Source organism: Hypanus sabinus, chromosome X1 (genome assembly GCF_030144855.1).
Source record: "Hypanus sabinus isolate sHypSab1 chromosome X1, sHypSab1.hap1, whole genome shotgun sequence".
In the NCBI taxonomy this organism is placed as follows: Eukaryota; Metazoa; Chordata; class Chondrichthyes; order Myliobatiformes; family Dasyatidae; genus Hypanus; species Hypanus sabinus.
This window is the reverse complement of record NC_082738.1, coordinates 48,333,188-48,352,195: the sequence shown is the minus strand read 5'-3', so window position 1 is coordinate 48,352,195 and position 19,008 is coordinate 48,333,188. Positions and strand designations below refer to the sequence as shown.

Below are 19,008 nucleotides of genomic sequence, written 5' to 3'. Positions count from 1 at the left end.
CTAGATATTGTGTCAAGAAACCTCCCTGAACACACCTAACAAACTCCACCCCATCTAAACCGCTCGCTCTAGGGACATGCCAATCAATATTTGGGAAATTAAACGAAGGAGAATGTTATTGGTAAGCTGAAAGGTCCGAAGGTAGGTAGGTGACATGGACCAGAAAGAGTTTGCTGAAGAGATTGTGGAGACATCAGTAATGATCTTTCAAGAATCACTAGATTCTGGAATGGTTCTGGAAGACTGGAAAATTGTAAATGTCACTCCACTCTATAAGTAAGGAGGGAAGCAAAAGACAGGAAAATATAGGCCAGTTAGCTTGATTTCAGTGGTTGACAAGATGTTAGACTCCATGATTAAGAACGAGATTTTGGGATACTTGGAGGAACATGATTAAAATGTTCCTTAATGGGAAATCTTGCCTGACAAGTCTGTTGGAATTCTTTGAGGAAGTAACAGGCAGGATAGACAAATATGAGCCAGTGGATGTTGTTTACTTGGATTTTCAGAAGGCCTTTGACAAGGTGCTGAACTTGAGGCTGCTGAAGATGATAAGAGCCCATGGCATTACAGGAAAGATACTAGCATGGACAGTAGATTTACTGACTGGCAGGAGGCAAAGTGAGAGAATAAAGGGGGCCTTTCCTGGTTGTATGCCAGTTACTTGTGGTGTGCCGCTTGCAGGTTGAGTCAGCAGTAAGGATAACAAATGCAATATTAGCATTCATTTCGAGAGGTTTAGAATATAAAAGCAAGGATGTAATGTTGAGGTTTTATAAGGTATTGGTCAGACTGCACTTGGAGTACTGTGAGCAGTTTTGGGCCCCGTATCTAAGAAAGGATGTGCTGCCATTGGAGAAGGTCCAGAGGAGGTTCCTGAAAACGATACTAGGAATTAAAAGGGTCTGAGCCTGCACTCACTGGAGATTAGAAGAATGATCTGGGATCTCATTGAACCTTTCTAGTATTGAAAGGCCTAGAGAGATTGGACATTAAGAGGGTGTTCCCAATAGTGGAGGAGCCTAGGACCAGAGGGCACAGTCTCAGAATGGAAGGATGTCACTTTTGAACAGAGATGAGGAGGAATTTCTTAGCCAGAGGGGGGGTGAATTGCCACAGCTGGCTGTGGAGGCCAAGTTATTGGGTATTTTTAAGGTGAAGGTTGTTGATTCGTAAGGGTGTCAAAGGTTACAGGGAGAAATCAGAAGAATGGGGTTAAGAGGGATAATAAATCAGCTATGATGGAATGGCAGGGCAGACTCGATGGGCCAAATGGACCAGGAATAATTCGGGTCTTAATCCTTTCTACCCTTCTGATGAACAAAACATGTAAGCTTCCAGAGTCCTCTTGATTTTGAATTGATTTTATTTCTTACATCCTTCACATACATGAGGATTAAAGATCTTCATGTTATGTCTCCATCTAAAAGTGCCATGTGTGATCATAGTAATTTATAATAAATAGAACAGTCAATGTAATATAGAGTACACTCAAATCAGCATGAGTTCATCAGTCTGATGGCCTGCCGGAAGATGCTGGCTTTTATGCTGCGGTATCACTTCCCGGATGGTAGCAGTTGGAATAGATTGTGGTTGGGATGGCTTGGGTTCCCAACCACAACCTACAGAATTCCAAAGATTCACTACCCTCGAGTGAAGAAATATATCTTTATTTTAAGTGGTCTCTCCCTCGTTACTTGGAGGCATTCTCCCTCTATCCAGCCTGTTAATCGTTGCTAAGTTAAAGGTTTTCTAAAGTTTTGATCAGATCTCCTCTTAATCTTATAAATTCTAAGGAACTTCGTCCCAACTAACTATTTAAATAATGCCTTTAATCAGATTCAGCAAGAGGAAATAAACACAATGAAAGGCTTTATGCAATTGTTTCAGCAACTGTGCAGTAGAACTCTTAAAAACTGCAACATCTATGATCATATTTTTGTGTGAAAATCTAACATGAATTATTGCTGCCCAGAGTAATACAATAATGATCTCACCAAAGTACATCACAATTTGCAAATCAATAACTCAAACTGTATGTTTAATCATTTGCGGGCAAAGCAATTTGATGTTGCAGTTGTCTACCTTGTTCAGTTAGCTTTAAATATGAAAATATAGTTAAAATGCAATGGTAATTCAATTTTTCCACATTACAGACATGGCTACACTTCAAAAATACCTCATCACCTGTAAAATTGCTTGGGGTATCCAGAAATCATGGAAAGTTTTACATATTTGAATCTTGCTTCGATTCTGTTGAATATATACAGTATATCAGCTCAATTAATAGAGACATCTTAACGCGGTTTGTATGTGCCGCTGTTGGGTAGAAACATAAGCTATCAAACCACTCCCCAAGTTCGAATGAAAAACCACAGATAGTGGAAAATAAAATAAGGAAGCTTCTATTCTGTTTTTTTTTGTCTACCAAAATAAAAGATTTCCAATTGTAGACATTCTTAGTTTTTGGTCATTTGTAATTATAAATTAATACCAATAGCCTATAAAGAAGTTTAGTCAAATCATAATGCTGCCCACTGAAGTGATAATTGTAAAATACAACCTCTCCTCAATAGGATGGTTGCTGCAGAAACACAGAAAACCTACAGCACAATACAGGCCCTTCAGCCCACAATGCTGTGCCAAACATGTACTTACTTAGAAATCACCTAGGGTTACTCATAGCCCTCTATTTTTCTAAGCTTCATGTACCTATCCAGGAGTCTCTTAAAAGACCCTATTGTATCTGCCTCCACCACTGTTGCCAGCAGCCCATTCCACACACCATCATTCTCTGCTTAAAAAACTTACCCCTGACATCTCCTCTGTACCTACTTCCAAGCACCTGAAAACTGTACTCTCATGTTAGCCATTCCAGCCTTGGGAAAAGGCCTGTGACTATCTACATGATCAATGCCTCTCATCATCTTATACACCTCTATCAGGTCACCTCTCATCCTCCGACACTCCAAGGAGAAAAGGCCAAGTTCACTCAACTGTAATTGAAATTAATTAGCGTATACACACTACTGTATGTCCAAAAATAAGATGTAGAGAATCATAAAGAGATGGAGATGATGATAGAAGAGGTCATGACTAGTGACTGTTGATCAAATTGGTATCCTGGTGTAAGATCAGCTGTGAGTATTCAGTTTAAAGGTAGAGCCAATGGGGCCCAGTGCAGTTTTGGAGTCATCCCTCATTTTAAATGAGTTATGCAGGCTGGCAGTATATTTTGGGCAAAGGGTCTGACAACTAAGGTAGAATATTAAACTGCTACTGCACTAGCTGAAATGTAATGGAAGCATTATTTTTAACTAAGGAAGGTTGAGAAGCAAAAGAATGGAACAGCAGGAGAATGTCTTGGGGCCAGTAAGTCTCACACTGGAGTCCCATCTCTGTTGTGTGGGCTGGCTGGTGAAATAAATTTGGAAGACATGAATCAAAAGATCTTAATGTTTATAAACTTGAGAAACTCATTTGACAAGTGTCAGCACATTTTGTGAATGCAAGCATGTATGAGGTTTATACAGGAATATGCAGGAGTGTAGAAATAGAAGGTTAATTGTTGAGTCTGAACTAAAAACCGCACAGCTCTTTACAATATTAGCTGATGGACTTAAAGGCTGCAGAAATAATGGTGCAATTTTAAAAATTTATTATCATTCTGTCCAAGGAGAAACAAATGGCCTTACCAAGTCAAGAAGAAAACTGTACTAGTCATACAGCAATTTGCAGATAAAGGATCCCACTTTGTAATTTTTTTCAAAGTTTTAAGAATAAATCAAGTACTATTAATTCATGTTATTCTCAGGATAGATATTGCCTCACTGTAGCACATTCCAAGCTTACAATGTGCGCTCCTCTACACTGGAAAAACTAAATGCAGACTGGGAGAAAACTTTGAAAATCTCCTCCATTCAGTGTGCAGGAGTGACCTTGAAATTCTGGTTACCTATTCCTTTAATCATGTAACCCAATCCCTCTCTGGCTTCCTGCATTTTGCTTCTTGCACTGTTCAGATGAATTCCAGAGTAAGTCTGCGGAACAGCATCTCATCTTTTAACAAGGAGTGTTTCGACCCTCAGAGTAGCATTGGATTCACCAATTTCAGTTAACTAACCTTCCCAGTCGGTCCCATGAAAAATATCCCAAGATTCTGATTGACACACTGAGTTCCTCCAGCATATTGTGTGCTGCTTCAGATTCTAACATTTGTCGCCTCTTGTGTCTTCTGTGTGCCCAGTCAGTGTTATTTTCAAAGATCATCAAGCTGTGACATTAACCTGGTTTTGTTTTTGAAAGTCAGAGACTGCAGATGCAGAAAAGAGTAGGAAAAATAGGCTGAAGATCCTTCATCAGAGGCCTTGGAAGAAAGATCTTCAACCTAAAACATTAATTTTGTTTCCCTTTGCACAGATGCTGCCTGACCAGCTGATGTTTTCCAACACATCTGTTTTCCTTCTATACGTCTTTCTCCACTGATCCTACCTGACCAACTGGATATTTTCAACAAATTCTGCCATTCTTTCATATTTCCCGAATTTGCTTCACCATCTAAGGAGGTGACAGTAGTAACTCTTCATCCACTAATTAAATAGATCATGTCTGGTTAAATTGCCACGACATGGAAAGAAATTGAATTATTTACTTACAGAGATACAGCATAGTAACAGGCCCTTCCAGCCCAATGAGTCCCCACCACCCAATTGCACCCTTATGACCAATTAATCCACTAACATGTATATCATTGGAATATAAGAAGAAACTGGAGCATCCAGAGGAAACCTACACGGTCACCTGGAGAATGTAAAAAGTCTCTACAGACAGTGGCGGAATTAAACCCGGGTCACTAGTGCTGTAATAGGGTTACAGCAATGGCTATGCTACCATGTTGTCCCAAAGATATTAAAAGATCATAAGACCATGAGACATAGGAGCAGAATTAGGCCATTCAGCCCATCAAGTCTGATTCATCATTCCATCATGGCTGATATATTATCCCTTCCAACCCCATTCTCCTGCCTTTTCCTTGCACCTTGAATGCCCTTACTAATCAAGAGCCACTGCCCAATTAAATATGCCCAATGACATGGCAATGAATTCCATGAATTCAGCACCCACTGGCTCAAAAAATTCATCTTCATCTATGTTCTAAAGAGATGTCCCTTTATTCTGAGGCTGTGCCCTCTGGTCCTAGACTTCCCCACTAAAGGAAAGATCCTCTGTACATTCACTCTGTTTAGACTTTTCAATATTTGATAGGTTTCAATGAGATACCCCCTCATTCTACTAAACTCCAGTGAGTACAAGCCCAGAGCCATCAAACGCTCCTCATACATAACCCTTTATTCCCAGAATCTTTGTTGTTAACCTCCTTTGGATCCTCTCTAATGCCAGGATATCTTGTCTTAGGTAAGGGGTCCAAAACTGCTCACAATTCTTCAAGTGCAATCTGACCAGTGCCTTATAAAACTTCAATATTACATCCTTGCTATTATATTATAGTCCCCTCAAAATGAATGCTAACATTGCATTTGCCTTCCTTACTACCAATTGAACCTGCAAATGAACCCTTAGGGAATCCTGTATGAGGTCTCCCAAGTCCCTTTGCACCTCTCATTTCTGAATTTTCTTCCTGTTTAGAAAGTACTCTATGCCTTTATTCCTTCTGCTAAAGTGCATGACCGTACGCTTTCCTGCACTATATTCCATCTGCCAATTTCTTTGCCGATTCTCCCAATCTGTCTAAGAGCTTCTGCTTTTTCAATTCTACCTGCCTCTCCAGCTATTGTTGTATTGACCACAAACCTGGCCATAAAGCCATTAATTCCATCATCCAAATTGTTTACATATAACAAAAAAAGAAGTGGTCCCAACACCAAACCCTGCAGAACACCACTGATCACCAAAAGCTGAGCAAAATAGGCCCCCTTTATTTGCGCTCTTTGCATCCTGCCAGTCTGCCAATCTTCTATACAATACCTGCAATACCGTGGGTTCTTATCTTGTCTACCAGTCTCGTGTGTGGCACCTTGTCAAAGGCCTTCTGAAAATCCAAGTAAACAATATCTACTGACTCTCCTTTGTCTATTCTGCCTCAAAGAGTCCTAGCAAATTTGTCAGGCAAGATTTCTCCTTAAGGAAGCCATGCTGATTTTGGCCTATTTTATCATGTACCTCCAAGTATCCTGAAACCTCATCCTGAATAATAGACTCCAATATCTTGCCAACTACTGAAGTCAGGCTAACTGGCCTAAAATATCCTGTCTTTTGCCTCCCTCCCTTCTTAAAGAGCGGAGTGACATTTCTAAGTTTCCAGTCCTCTGGACACCATTCCAGAATCTACTGATTTTTGAAAGATCACTACTAATGCCTCCACAGTCTCTTCAGCTGCCTCTTTCAGAACCATGGTGTGTAGTCCATCTGGTCCAGATGATTTATCTGCCTTCAAACCTTTCAACTTTCCAAACACCTTCTCCATATTAATAACAGCTACAATCACTTCTGTCCCCTGACTCTCAAAATTCTGGCGTACAACTGGTGCCTTCCATTCTAAAGAGTGGCTCAAAATACTTATTGAGTTCATCCGCCATTTCTTTGTCACCCATTACGACCTCCCCAGTGTCATTTTCCAGCGGTCCAACATCCATTCAAACCTCTCTTTTATTTTACTGGCTAGCATACCTTTATCTATTCTCTTCTTATTGCTTTTTCATTACCTTCTGTTGGCTTTTCATTTTTTCCCAGTCTTCTAAATTTGCCTATTTTTTGTTATATTATATGCCCTCTAATTTGTTTCTATGCTGTCTTTGACTTCCCTTGTCAGCCATGGTAGCACCATCATCCCTTTAGAATACATCTTCATCTTTGGAGTGCATCTATTATACGCCTTCTGAATTGCTCCCAGAAACTCCAACCATTGCTGCTTCACCATCACCAAATGTCCGATCTCCGTTGAGATCGGTAAGAGCAGCAAATTTCTTGGTGGTCACCTGGCGGGGAATCTCACCTAGTCCCTCAACACCAGCTCCATAGCAAAGAAAGCCCAGCAATGTCTCTACTTTCTGCAAAGGCTGAGAAAAGTCCATTTCCCACCCCCCATCCTCACCACATTCTACAGAGGATGTATCGAGAATATCCTGAGCAGCTGAATCATTGCTTGGTTCGGGAATTTCACTGTCTTGGTTCGCAAAACTCTGCAGTGGATAGTGAGGTCAGCTGAGAAGATCATTGGGGTCTCTCTTCTGGCCATTACAGACATTTACACCACACGCTGTCCCCATAAAGTTAACAGTATTATGAAGGACCCCACGCACCCCTGATACAAACTCTTCTCCCTCCTGCCATCTGTCAAAAGGTACCGAAGCATTCAGGCTCTCACGACCAGACTGTGCAACAGTTTCTTCCCCCAAGCCATCAGACTCCTCAATACCCAGAGTCTAGACTGATGTCTACATCATTTATTATTATATCAAAATTTGTCCTCTACTGTACCTACTGTCTTGTTTATTAATTATTAATTAATTAATTATTGTACTGCCCTGTACTGTTTTGTGCACTTTATGTAGTCCTGTGTAGATCTGTAGTCTAGTGTAGTTTTGTGTTATTTCATGTAGCACCAGGGTCCTGGAGAAATGTTGTTTCATTTTTACTGTGTACAGTACCAGCAGTTTATTGTCGAAATGACAATAAAAAGTGACTTGACTTGATCATCCCTACTAGCGTCTCCTTCCATACAACTTTGGCCAGCTCTTCTCTCATGTCCCTTTACTCCAAAGTCATTTGATTTTTGCATCTCCCTCTCAAACTTAAGGGTGAATTCTATCATATTCTGTTTGCTGTCTCCTAAGGGTTCCTTTACCTTAAGCTCCCTAATCAAACCTGGTTCATTACGCAACACCCAATCCAGAATTCTCCCATCTCATACAAAGAAAATTCCATTAACCCTGGTCCCATTTGCACCACACTAGCCATGTACAAATAGACAAAGAAAGAAAAATAAAACTTACTAAAAACTTACATAGAGCCTTTGCCCCCTTCTTGCCTCAGCTTCTTGAGCTTTACATTGACCGACTCACACAATGGCTGTTCCACTTACACCTCACTTCTTTTTATTAGCCTTTTTACTCTTTTTATTTTATTGCATAATGGACTGTGATGACTGAAGCCCATTGAAAATTCCTGAAAGTTCCTGAGCTCTTTTTAAACCTAGCACTGCCTCTCCAACAAGTGAGTGCTCACAATGATTGAAGCCCACTGACAGAAAAGCAATATTAAACCTGGTGATAGAAAATCAATACTAAGGAATGGCAACATATAATTAAGAATGCAATAATCAAAGTTGTTGGCTATAGTGAGTTAAACAGGTTCGGAAGAGTTGAGAGGTTGGCAGGAATTCCAATCCATTGAGGTAAGAAAGCTGCTTCATACTTTCTCTGACATTAAATGTACCTTTGAAACCTTTGATGAAATTATCAAGTTGAATTGTCTCCCCACCAGCCAGTTAGCCTGCTCAGTAACCAAATGTCCCTATAGTCATTATACTGTAATTACAGTGCGCAAGGATAGAAAGATCTTGACCTGGACTGTTTGCAGTGTCTGAAAAGAAGGCATCTCCTCTGCAAATATTGATGTTCACCTTACACCAGTCTATTCCTTTACATGTTACTGCCAAAATAACATTCTTGTATCTATTCCTGAAATGACCCATTGCTGTTTCTAAATACTTCTCATCAGTTATGACACCTTTCCATACACTTGGCATGACCTTTAAATAGTTGCACCGTCAAACACCTACAAATGTCACATTCTCTCGCTCTCTTCTAATGCTTCTGAGATATGCATTTGTCTCTTCTGTGATGAAGTCATGAAAGGTGAACTTGCAGAGGATTTAATCTTGTATGTAATGATAAATGATCCAGGAGCAAGGATATAGTTGTCTAATACTTATTGTCCAATATTCATTGTCCATCCAATTATGAAGATTATAATGGTGCCAATGCATTCTTCTGATCAAGTTCTCATAGAGGTTTGGAAGGGTAATTCTTAAGATTGGCGACAGATAACTGGCCATTGAAGGCAAAATGTAAGCTTGATGATCATTCAGTTTGGCTAAAGCGTATGATGTTGCATACTGTATTCCCCTATCTGGTTGCCAAGATGTCCAATGGAGTTAATTGTCCAAATTCTCTTTGTTGGAGCTTTCACCCTTGATGAGTCATCCCTTGTATAAATTTACAATTAATTTTTGGTTTCATCTTCAAAAATCTTAGTGTCGGTCACGTATTTATGCATGTATGTAATCAAACATACTGTGCTTTATTATTAGTTAATATTATTATTAAATTTATTAATTATTATTACTAAGTGTGTTTCTAAATGTTGCTGCTGTAATGAAATAATTTCCCACTTGAGATCAATAAAATTATTATTATTATTATTACATCAGTAATGCAACAACGAAAATTAACAAAGTCATTTTTACTTTATTTTGCTATTGACAAATTCTTTTCCAGATATTTATTTCCTGGCACACTTCAACTGTGATTTTATGTGTTTGTTTTCCTCAACTCGGGACAGAGTCTCTGAAATGAAATATCAGCAAGATAATTTTGCTATTTACTCAGAGCATCTTAATGGTGTAATTGATAGCATACTTTCACAGATGAAGCATGCAAATGTATTCCCTATTCCATATTTATCTAAATCTTATAAGTGCTGTATGTTTGATAGTTGGATCCTCAAAAAAGATCTTTGAAACCATCATCATCATATCTTGATAATAAGCATACTTATGAATGATCATTGTCCCCTGTATATTATTACTCTGCCAAATATATGAAGCTCATTGCACATTTCTGTTCTATCCCATTAGCTTCAGTTTAATCTAATTGTCTCTCCCATTTTATGATGGAAGGAATACTATTGATGAATAAGAAAGGGATGACCATATTATTTGAATTATATTACAGACCTACCGATAGTCAGGAAGATTTTAGAGGAGCAAATTTGGAGAGTGATAGCTGACAGTTGAAACGAAAATAAGGATGTGACACTAGAAAACACAAAATACTGGAGGAACTCAGAAGGCCAGGCAGCACCTATGGAAATGAGTAAAAAGGCAACGTTTTGGGCCGAAACCCTTCAGCAGGGCTGGAGAAAAAAGCTGAGAAGTAGATTTAAAAGGTGGGGGGGGGGGATGGAAGAGAGAAACATAAGGTGAAACCCAGAGAGGGAGGGATGAAGTAAAGAACTGGGAAGTTGATTGGTGAAAGAGACAGAAGGCCATGGAAGAAAGAAAAGGGGGGAGGGACACCAGAGGGAGGCGATAGGTGGGCAAGGAGATAAGGTGACAGAGGGAAAAGAGGATGGGAAATGGTGAAGGGAGGAGGGGAGGTTTCGGAGAATTATGTGCTGGACGAGGAGGCGGGTGGGGTGGTAGGTGAGGACAAGAGGAACCCTATTCCTGGTATGGCGGCAGGAGGATGGGTGAGAGCAGACGTGCTTAAAATGGAAGAGGTGCGGTTGAGGGCAGAATTGATGGTGGAGGAAGGGAAGCCCCATTCTTTGAAAAAGGAGGAAATCTCCTTCATTCTAGAATAAAAAGCCTCATCCTGAGAGCAGGTGCAGAATATAAGGTGTTGTTCCTCCAACTTAAGTGTGGCCTCATCATGACAATGTAGAAGGCCATAGATGGACATATAGGAATGGGAATGGGAAGTGGAATTAAAATGGTTAGCCACTGGGAGCTCCCGCTTTTTCTGGCAGATGGAATGGGAATGGGAAGTGTTCTCCATAACTTCCACCACCTCCCACATGATCCCACCACCAAAGACATCTTTCCCTGCCCCCCACCTTCTGCTTTCCACAGGGATCACTCCTTACGTGATTCCCTTGTCCATTTGTCTCTTCCCACTGATCTCCCTCTTGGCGTTTATCCTTGCAAGCGGAACAAGTGCTACACCTGCCCAACACCTCCTCCTTCACTACCATTCAGGGCCCTAAACAGTTCTTCCAGGAGAGGCGACACTTCACTTGTGGGTCTGTTGGGGTCATTTACTGTGTCCGGAGCTCCCGGTGTGGCCTCCTGTATATCGATGAGACCCGACATAGATTGGGAGACCGCTTCACCGAGCATCTACGCTCCATCCACCAGAGAAAGTGGGATCTCCCAGAGTCCATCCATTCTAATTCCACTTCTCATTCTCATTCCGATATGTCCATCCATAGATACTCCACTGATGTGATGAAGCCACATTTAGGTTGGAGGTTGGAAGAACAACACCTTATCTTCCGTCTAGGTAGCCTCCAACCTGATAGCATGAACATGGATTTCTCAAGCTTCAGGTATTTCCACCCCCCTTCACCATTCCCCATCCCCTTTTCCCTCTCTCACCTTATCTTCTTGCCCACCCATTGCCTCCCTGTGGTGCGCCTCCCCCTTTTCTTTCTTCCACGGCCTGTCTCTTTTAGCAAAATTTACTTCCCAGCTCTTTACTTCATCCCTCTCTCTCCTGGTTTCACCTATCACCTTGTGTTTCTCTCTCCACTCCCCCCGCCTTTCAAATCTACTCCTCAGCTTTTTTTCTCCAATCCTGCTGAAGGCTCTCGGCCGGAAACTTCGACTGTACTTTTTCCTAGATGCTGCTTGGCTTGCTGAGTTCCTCCAGCATTTTGTGTGTGTTGCTTGGATTTCCAGCATCTGCAGATTTTCTCTTGTTTGAGGTTATGATAGAAGGGGATTTTTAACTTTCCACATATTGACTAGGAATCACATACTGTAAAAGGAATGGCTGGGACAGAGTTTATCACATGTGTTTAGGAAAGTTTCCTTAGTCAATATGCTGATGTCCCAACTACAGAGAGTGTGATACTGGATCTCCTAATAGAGAAAGAGACAGGACAGGTGACAGAAGAGTTTGTAGGGAAACAGTTTGGAGCTAGCAATCATTATTCCATTAGTTTCCAGATAATTCTGGAGAAGGATAGGATTGGTAATTAGGTTGAGATTCTAAATTAGAGAAATGCCTATTTTGATAGCCTCACAAGATATCTGGTAGGTGCGGATTGGGATAGGTTGTATGGCAGCAAAGGGATACTTGGTAAGTGAGAGGTTTTCAAAAGTGAAATTTTGAGAGTACAGAGCTTGTATATTCCTATTAGAATAAAAGGCAAGGATAACAGGTTTAAGGAACCTTGGCTCTCCAGGGATATTTAGGCTCTGGTTCAGAAGAAGTGGGAGGTGCATAACAGTTATTGGCTACATGAAACAAATGAGGTACTTGAGGAGTATAAGAAAGGCAAGAGAACACTTGAGAGGAAAATCAGGAGAGCTAAAAGGAGGCATTAAGTTTCTTCAATGGAAAGATGAAGGCGAATCCCAGGTGTTTCTACAGATATATTAAGAGCAAATGGATAGCAAGGGACAAAATTGGTCCACTTGAAGATTAGTGTGATCATGTGATGGTGATCCAATATCTCAGCTAGTGAAGGAAAATACCACAAGATTGCTCAGCCAATGATGCTTTGCTGTTGGGTGCAGGGAAATCAGCTGCATTCCTGCCAACAATGGCTGCCAGTGAGGGGCTGGATCACACCTGTGGCTACAACACTCCAGAACCAGGTAGACAAAATGTTAAGTATCCCAGCAGGCTTTGAGAGGACACTGACTGGAAAGAGAAGCTGGGAAGTACAGAACAAAGAGCACAGTGAAGGAAGGACATGAGGAACACTTGGTCAGTTCCAATGTGAAGGAGTAGAATTGTAGTGATGTAGTCCCATGTACTATGCCATTGAAAATTATTCCACAAAGAACCATCCACAGAGCAGAATGAGAGTGCTTTAGGAACAGTCATTCTGTGGATGAAACACTTTGAATGAATTGTGAAATACATGCAACCTCTACAATTAAAGAACTCTCCAGCTGAATAAGAAAATACACAGTGAGCACTTTATTAGGCACCTCTTGTATCTAACAAAGTGGTCACTGAGTGTATGTCTGTGGACTTCTGCCGCTGTAGCCCATCCACTTCAAAGTTTGACATGTTTTGCGTTCAGAGATGCTCTTCTACACACCACTGTTGTAACATGGAGTTACTTGAGTTACATTGCCATCCTTTCAGTTTGAACCAGTCTGGCCATTCTCCCTGACCTCTCTCATTAACAAGACATTTTCACCCACAGAACTGCCACTCACAGGGTGTTTTTTTTTTGCACACCAGTCTCTGGGTGTGGAATTCCCAGGAAATCCACAGTTACTAAGATACTTAAACCACCATGCCTGGCAGTAACATCATTATACAGTCCAAAGTCACTTAGATCATGTTTCTTTCCCATTCTGATGTTTGCTTTGAACAATAACTGAACCTTTTGACCATGTCTGCATGCACTTATGCATTGAGCTGCTACCGCATGATTGGCTGATTGTATTCCTAACGAGCAGATGTACAGGTGTACCTAATAAATTGGCCATGGAGTGTATGTACTCTTTGTTTACCCCATCCTGGACATTAATTGTGATGTGTGATCAACATTGATAGGGGCCAGATCTAGGTTAAAGAGGAAAGAAAACAGTCCTTAAATGAAGCTTGAATGATTGATTCAGAATCGTGAATTGCTGGACTGGGGTCAGAACAATGCAAGCTTTAAGAAGATTGGAAATAAATTGCGTAAAAAGGGTTGTCTGAGATATCAGTAGCAATAAGCCAGGAACAGCCATCACAGGAAAGAGAGCCTTGAGCTCAGAATTCAGGAAACACTACCTGTTGGAGTGAACATGTCCAGTTTTATCTCACATGAGTAGTATTTAAGTCCAAGCTCCGAATCTTGTGATTTAATATAAGAAGTGATAAGTTGGAATGGTAAGTTGAATGTGAAGTAGTTAGAAGATGGTAGTATTCATGTGTTCTTAAGTAACTCGAGTGCTAATAAAGATTACATTGTACTAAACCTTGGTATAATATATTTTATTCAGCACATCTCTTTTCTTTCCTCATCCTTAACTTACACCTGACCTCTATCAATGTTGATCACACACCATATCTGTTATTCAGCCTGATCCAGGTAATGAGGTCGGCAAGCAAGAACACTTGGACCTCGGTGGTCAAGCTGCAATAGACAGGTAATATTTGTTTTCTTACATTCTAAGGAACTGAGCTTTAACACATCATTGACTCCTGCTTGTGTGAGGATGGCAAGTTCCACAAGGATAAGGCTTTCTACCAACCTGCTCTGAATTATCACACTGCTACTTGACCATGAAGGTTCAGAAGAAGCTATTGGAATATACTGACCATTTCCTATATCCTGGAGTCATCTTGTTGCAAAGGAAGACATAGATGATGAAATTGAATGCTATCTTCAAAGTGCCAGCAAGCCATCATGTGATTGAGCAAAAGAGTGTTTGAAGTTCAAGCCTTTAGATATGGTGCAAGCTCATGATCCACTGGGCAGCAGTGATCCCGATCTTCTTACATGCTTCTGAGACCTGGTTTACCTAAACCAGGCACATCAAGACACTGAAAAGATACCACTCAGACCACCTCGGCAAGACCCCCACCCCTCTGAATTTACTGGAAGGGTAAGTAATCTTCCCCAGGCCAACAGCCTTAGCATTGAAATCTGGTTACATTTGTGTTCAAATACCCAACAATACACTCCCAAAACAAATGCTTTGTCTTCACTTGTGTACTCATCTGTCTGCTCATTGAACCAAAAGTTTAGCAGTGCCCAATTATTGCAATTGTAATGACTGCCGTGACACAAATTCCAACCTTAAGGAGCCAATCGGCACATAAATGAAAGAAAAATAGAGGGCTACGCAGAAGGGAAGGGTTAGATTGATCTTAGTCAGCACAATATTGTGCATCAAAAGCCCTGTTCTTTCCAGTACTGTTCTATTCCATCAAGTTATCTTCAGCTTTCATCTCTCCCAATCTTCCTACCAGCTTCCCATAATTCATAATCCAAATCACCCTTCCCAGCATCCTTTGGTTTCTTTGGTTGAATTCCATCCTTTAATTTTGCCTTTTACCTATAATCTCTAAAGTATTTTACTTCCATATTATTTATTATAAAACTATTATTAGTGCTGACTTTTTCTTGTAACTACTGTGTTTATAAATTTTGCCTGTCATTCTGGGCCCTAGGTTGGCTCACAAGCTCTGTGAAATGATATCGTCAATGAGTGTAAATGCCCAGAGTTCCCTGCAAAACTTTTAAACTTGACCCTCTGCTTCTTTATCCCTACAGCTACTATTTCTTCCTCCCATTTTTCCAAGCTGCATTGCTCACTAACACAATTGTCCGTTGGTGGACTTCAACCAACTCCTCACAGATAGAATTGCAATGTATCTGATGGTTTGGATCAGTTTCTTCAGATTCACTTTCACAACCACATGTTACTCTGAATTCTAATGGCTGGTTCTTAATAAAGTGTTACGGAGTTCTTGATTCCATTTCCATTTTGTTATTTGTCAGAGTTTCAACTCAAACTTGACCTCAATTACCTGACAGAGTTGAGACTGAAATCATGTTTGCTCAAAATGCTGACTAGTGTTTCTTGTAAACTACAGTGGATACATGGATTTTGATCCTCCATATCTTAGTCTGTGTTATTATGTCAGTCAGGTGAAAACATTTCTTCAGCAGTAAATGAAAATTTAAATGAAAATGTTAGTGCTGGAAATCAGAAGTAAAAAACACAAATTCTAGAATAACTCAACAAGACAGTATGGAGATAGAGTAACAGAACTAGTGTTTCTGGGTAAAGAGTCAGTCAGAACTAGGAAAAAGAAATTTAAAAAGTTGGTTTAGAGTAGCTTTATGTTTCAGAGAAAGTGGCAGGTGGAACAGATAGGACAAAGAGAACAGAAGCGCTAAGATAAGGCCAGAGTTTGCCATGTGGATGAAGTATAGAGGTTGTCTGGTCAAATCGCTTAAAAGGCACAGTTAGACAAAGGACTGTCATGTGTTGTTAAAAGTAGGACTGTGGGACCTGCCTAGCAAGTCAGAGTGTGTTGAAGGAGAGAGTAAACCTAAGTCAATATAACAGATGAATGACTAGTAGCAGAAATGGCCAGTTCATAGATGGTTGGAGAGAAAGACTTCACTGAAGATGGAAAATTTAATATTGGGTTCAGAAGACAACAATGTGTCCAGACTGAATATGAGTTGCTGCTGAAGTTGCATTGGACTTTGTTTCAGAGTAAAAGACCACAGTAGTGTATGGGTCAATCTGTCAGGGGGATGGAGAGTGAATGTGACATTTCTGAACAAACAGGCTTTACAAAAGCTCAACTCATCCCCAATTAACCACATCCTTCTAACTCCGAGCAAACTTGCAACTTTCCACAGAATATTTTGAGTCTTTTGATGTGTTGTGTAACTAGTCATATGACAGAAGCCACTACTTATTATATCTGCTTGAATTAAACCCATTCCAAGAATCACTTGATCTTTCTTTTCATTTAGTTGTGCCATTCTGGAACATATATTCATTTGCTATCCATGACCTGGCAGAAAGGTCCTTTCAATTGTTGACTAACTTATAGGTGAACAAACGACAGACAGAGTGATCTCAGGGAAGTACTTTCAAAAGATAGGGAGGGCAAGTTTTTACATATAGAGGGATGGGTGCCTGGAATGTACTGCAATACATGGTAGTAGAGGAAAACATGATAGATGTTTTATAGCCAAATTTGGCCACAAGGCCATCAATTCTGTCATCCAAATCATTGACATATAATGTAAAAAGAAGTCATCCGAACACCAGTCCTGCAGAAACACCATTAGCCAACCAGAAAGGGCCCCTTTATTCCTACTCTTTGGCTCCTGCCAGTCAACAATCTTCTATCCATGCTAGTACCTTTTACTGTAACACCATGGACACTTGCCTTGTTTAGCAGCCCCTTGTCAAAGACCTTTTGAAAATCCAAGTAATCAACTTCCACAGACTCTCCTTTGTCTATCCTACCTGTTATTTCCTCAAAGAATTCCAACAGATCTGTCAGGCAAGATTTCCTCTTAAAGAAACCTTGCTGACTTTTTGAGAGGGTGCAGAGGAGATTTAGCAGAATGCTGCCTGGATTATGAGAATAGGTTAAGCTAGCTCTGCCTCCTCTCATTGGACCGAAGGAGCATGAGAGGTGAGTTGATAGAGGTGTGCAAGATGATATGAGGCACAGATAGAGTGGACAGTCAGAGACTTTTTCCAGGGTGGGATTGGCTAACATGAAGGGTCATAATTTTAAGGTGCTTGGAGGAAAGTATAGGGTGGATTTCAGAGGTACAGTACTGGGAAAAAGTCTTAAGCACATACTGTATTTGAGTTGCACGCCACGGGAACATTTAATAGGTAGCGGGAGCATATCTCCACTCTTACTCTGAGCTGTGACAACCTTAAGGAACAAATAGGCACATAAATGAAAGAAAATAGAGGGCCATGCAGAAGGGAAGGGTTAGATTGATCTTAGTCAGTGTTATGGTCCAGTCCGGAGCCCACATTCCGGTTCTTGATCCGGTCTGCGTACTCCAGACTCCGGGTCTTGTAAACATCCCTTGTTATGCTCTTGAGCCCAGTCACACCTGTGGATCATCGTGGCTTGTTGGGGCTCAAGGAGGCGACCATAATGCCCATCGGCTGGCGGTGTATTTAAGAGGCTCAGGGACTGAGTAGAGTGGCCTTGGTGTTGTCTTGGCTTGGAGTGCCCACTGTAAAGATGAGTTCTGTGAGTAAGTCTGGCAGCCACCCTGGACTGAGCTCCCTTCCTATCCCTCACCTCTGATGGGTAAGTCAGGCTGGACTGCTGTTGTCTGATGGAGGGCTCTGCCCCTTCCTATCCCTCACCTCTGATGGGTTGTGCCCTGTGACTTCCCAGGCCCCTGTGTTCCTGCCTGGGAGATCTGGGCCCTGCCCAGGAGTTATGTGGCCTGCCCAGAGAACTCCAAGGTCCTGCTGGACTCCAAGATCTGCCTCTGAACTCTGGAATCATGCCTGAACTCCAAGACTCTCTCTGAACCCCAGAATCACCTTGAATGCCACATCCCTGATGCATGCCATGGTCTCCACATCTTGTCTATTGTTTAGTTGTTCCTGTCCTGCCTATAGTACTTCAGTGCCTGTGTCCTGCACTTGGGTCCAGTCTTAAGTCCCCTTATGACAAGTCAGCACAATATTGTGGGTCAAAAGCCCTGTTCTTTCCAGTACTGTTCTATTCCATCAAGTTATCTTCAGCTTTCATCTCCCCAAGCTTCCTACCAGCTTCCCATAATTCATAATCCAAATCACCCTTCCCAGCATCCTTTATCAATTATATGCTTATAGCCATCACAGACATGAGCCTGCATGTGCTTCAGGACAAAGTGGAGATGGGGAGATGCATTCATCTACACCAGAGAGACTAGGGAGAGTGTAGGGGGAAGGGTTGAAGGAGGGATGGATGTTCCATACCTGGTGGATTCTTAATAATTACAGATGGTCACAAAGGCACAACAGTCCCAAGTTAGTCACACAAGGCAAGTGCAGGGAGAAATTCCATAACCTTAATTTGTTTTGCACAGATCAGGCTATAGGTTTCAGTAACTGGCAAGAGTCCTAACAATGTTGATGTACAGAGAGATCTTGATGCCCAAGTCCATAGCTCCCTTAACATGGCTGAACAGGTTGACAGTCTGGTGTTGGATTCTGATGCTTTGGTGATCCAAAGGTTCTTCAGAATTCAAGAATGTTTATCATGTCAGCACATTTGCATTAGTCCACCCACCCCTCAACCTCATCCATTCAGACAGCTTGTCTATAACCCCTAAGAAACTCTTTGTATCCTCTTTGCAGCCCACACTTCCACCCAACTCTGGAACATCAGCAGATTTGGACCCTTTTTACTTAGCTTCCTCATCCAAATTATTAACAGCACTGGTATCTGCATCATCCCACTAGCTTTTAACACAACCTCCTAACACGGAGGTAATGTGTTGATTCCACTTCTGTCCATTAACCAGTATTAAAGC

The 19,008-nt window shown here is 41.2% G+C and overlaps 1 pseudogene; it reads right to left on the bottom strand.

The window, feature by feature from the left end:
* Positions 1-8,515: 8,515 nt before the first annotated feature.
* LOC132385010 (galactoside alpha-(1,2)-fucosyltransferase 2-like) lies at positions 8,516-14,317 on the bottom strand (annotated as a pseudogene).
* Positions 14,318-19,008: the final 4,691 nt, after the last annotated feature.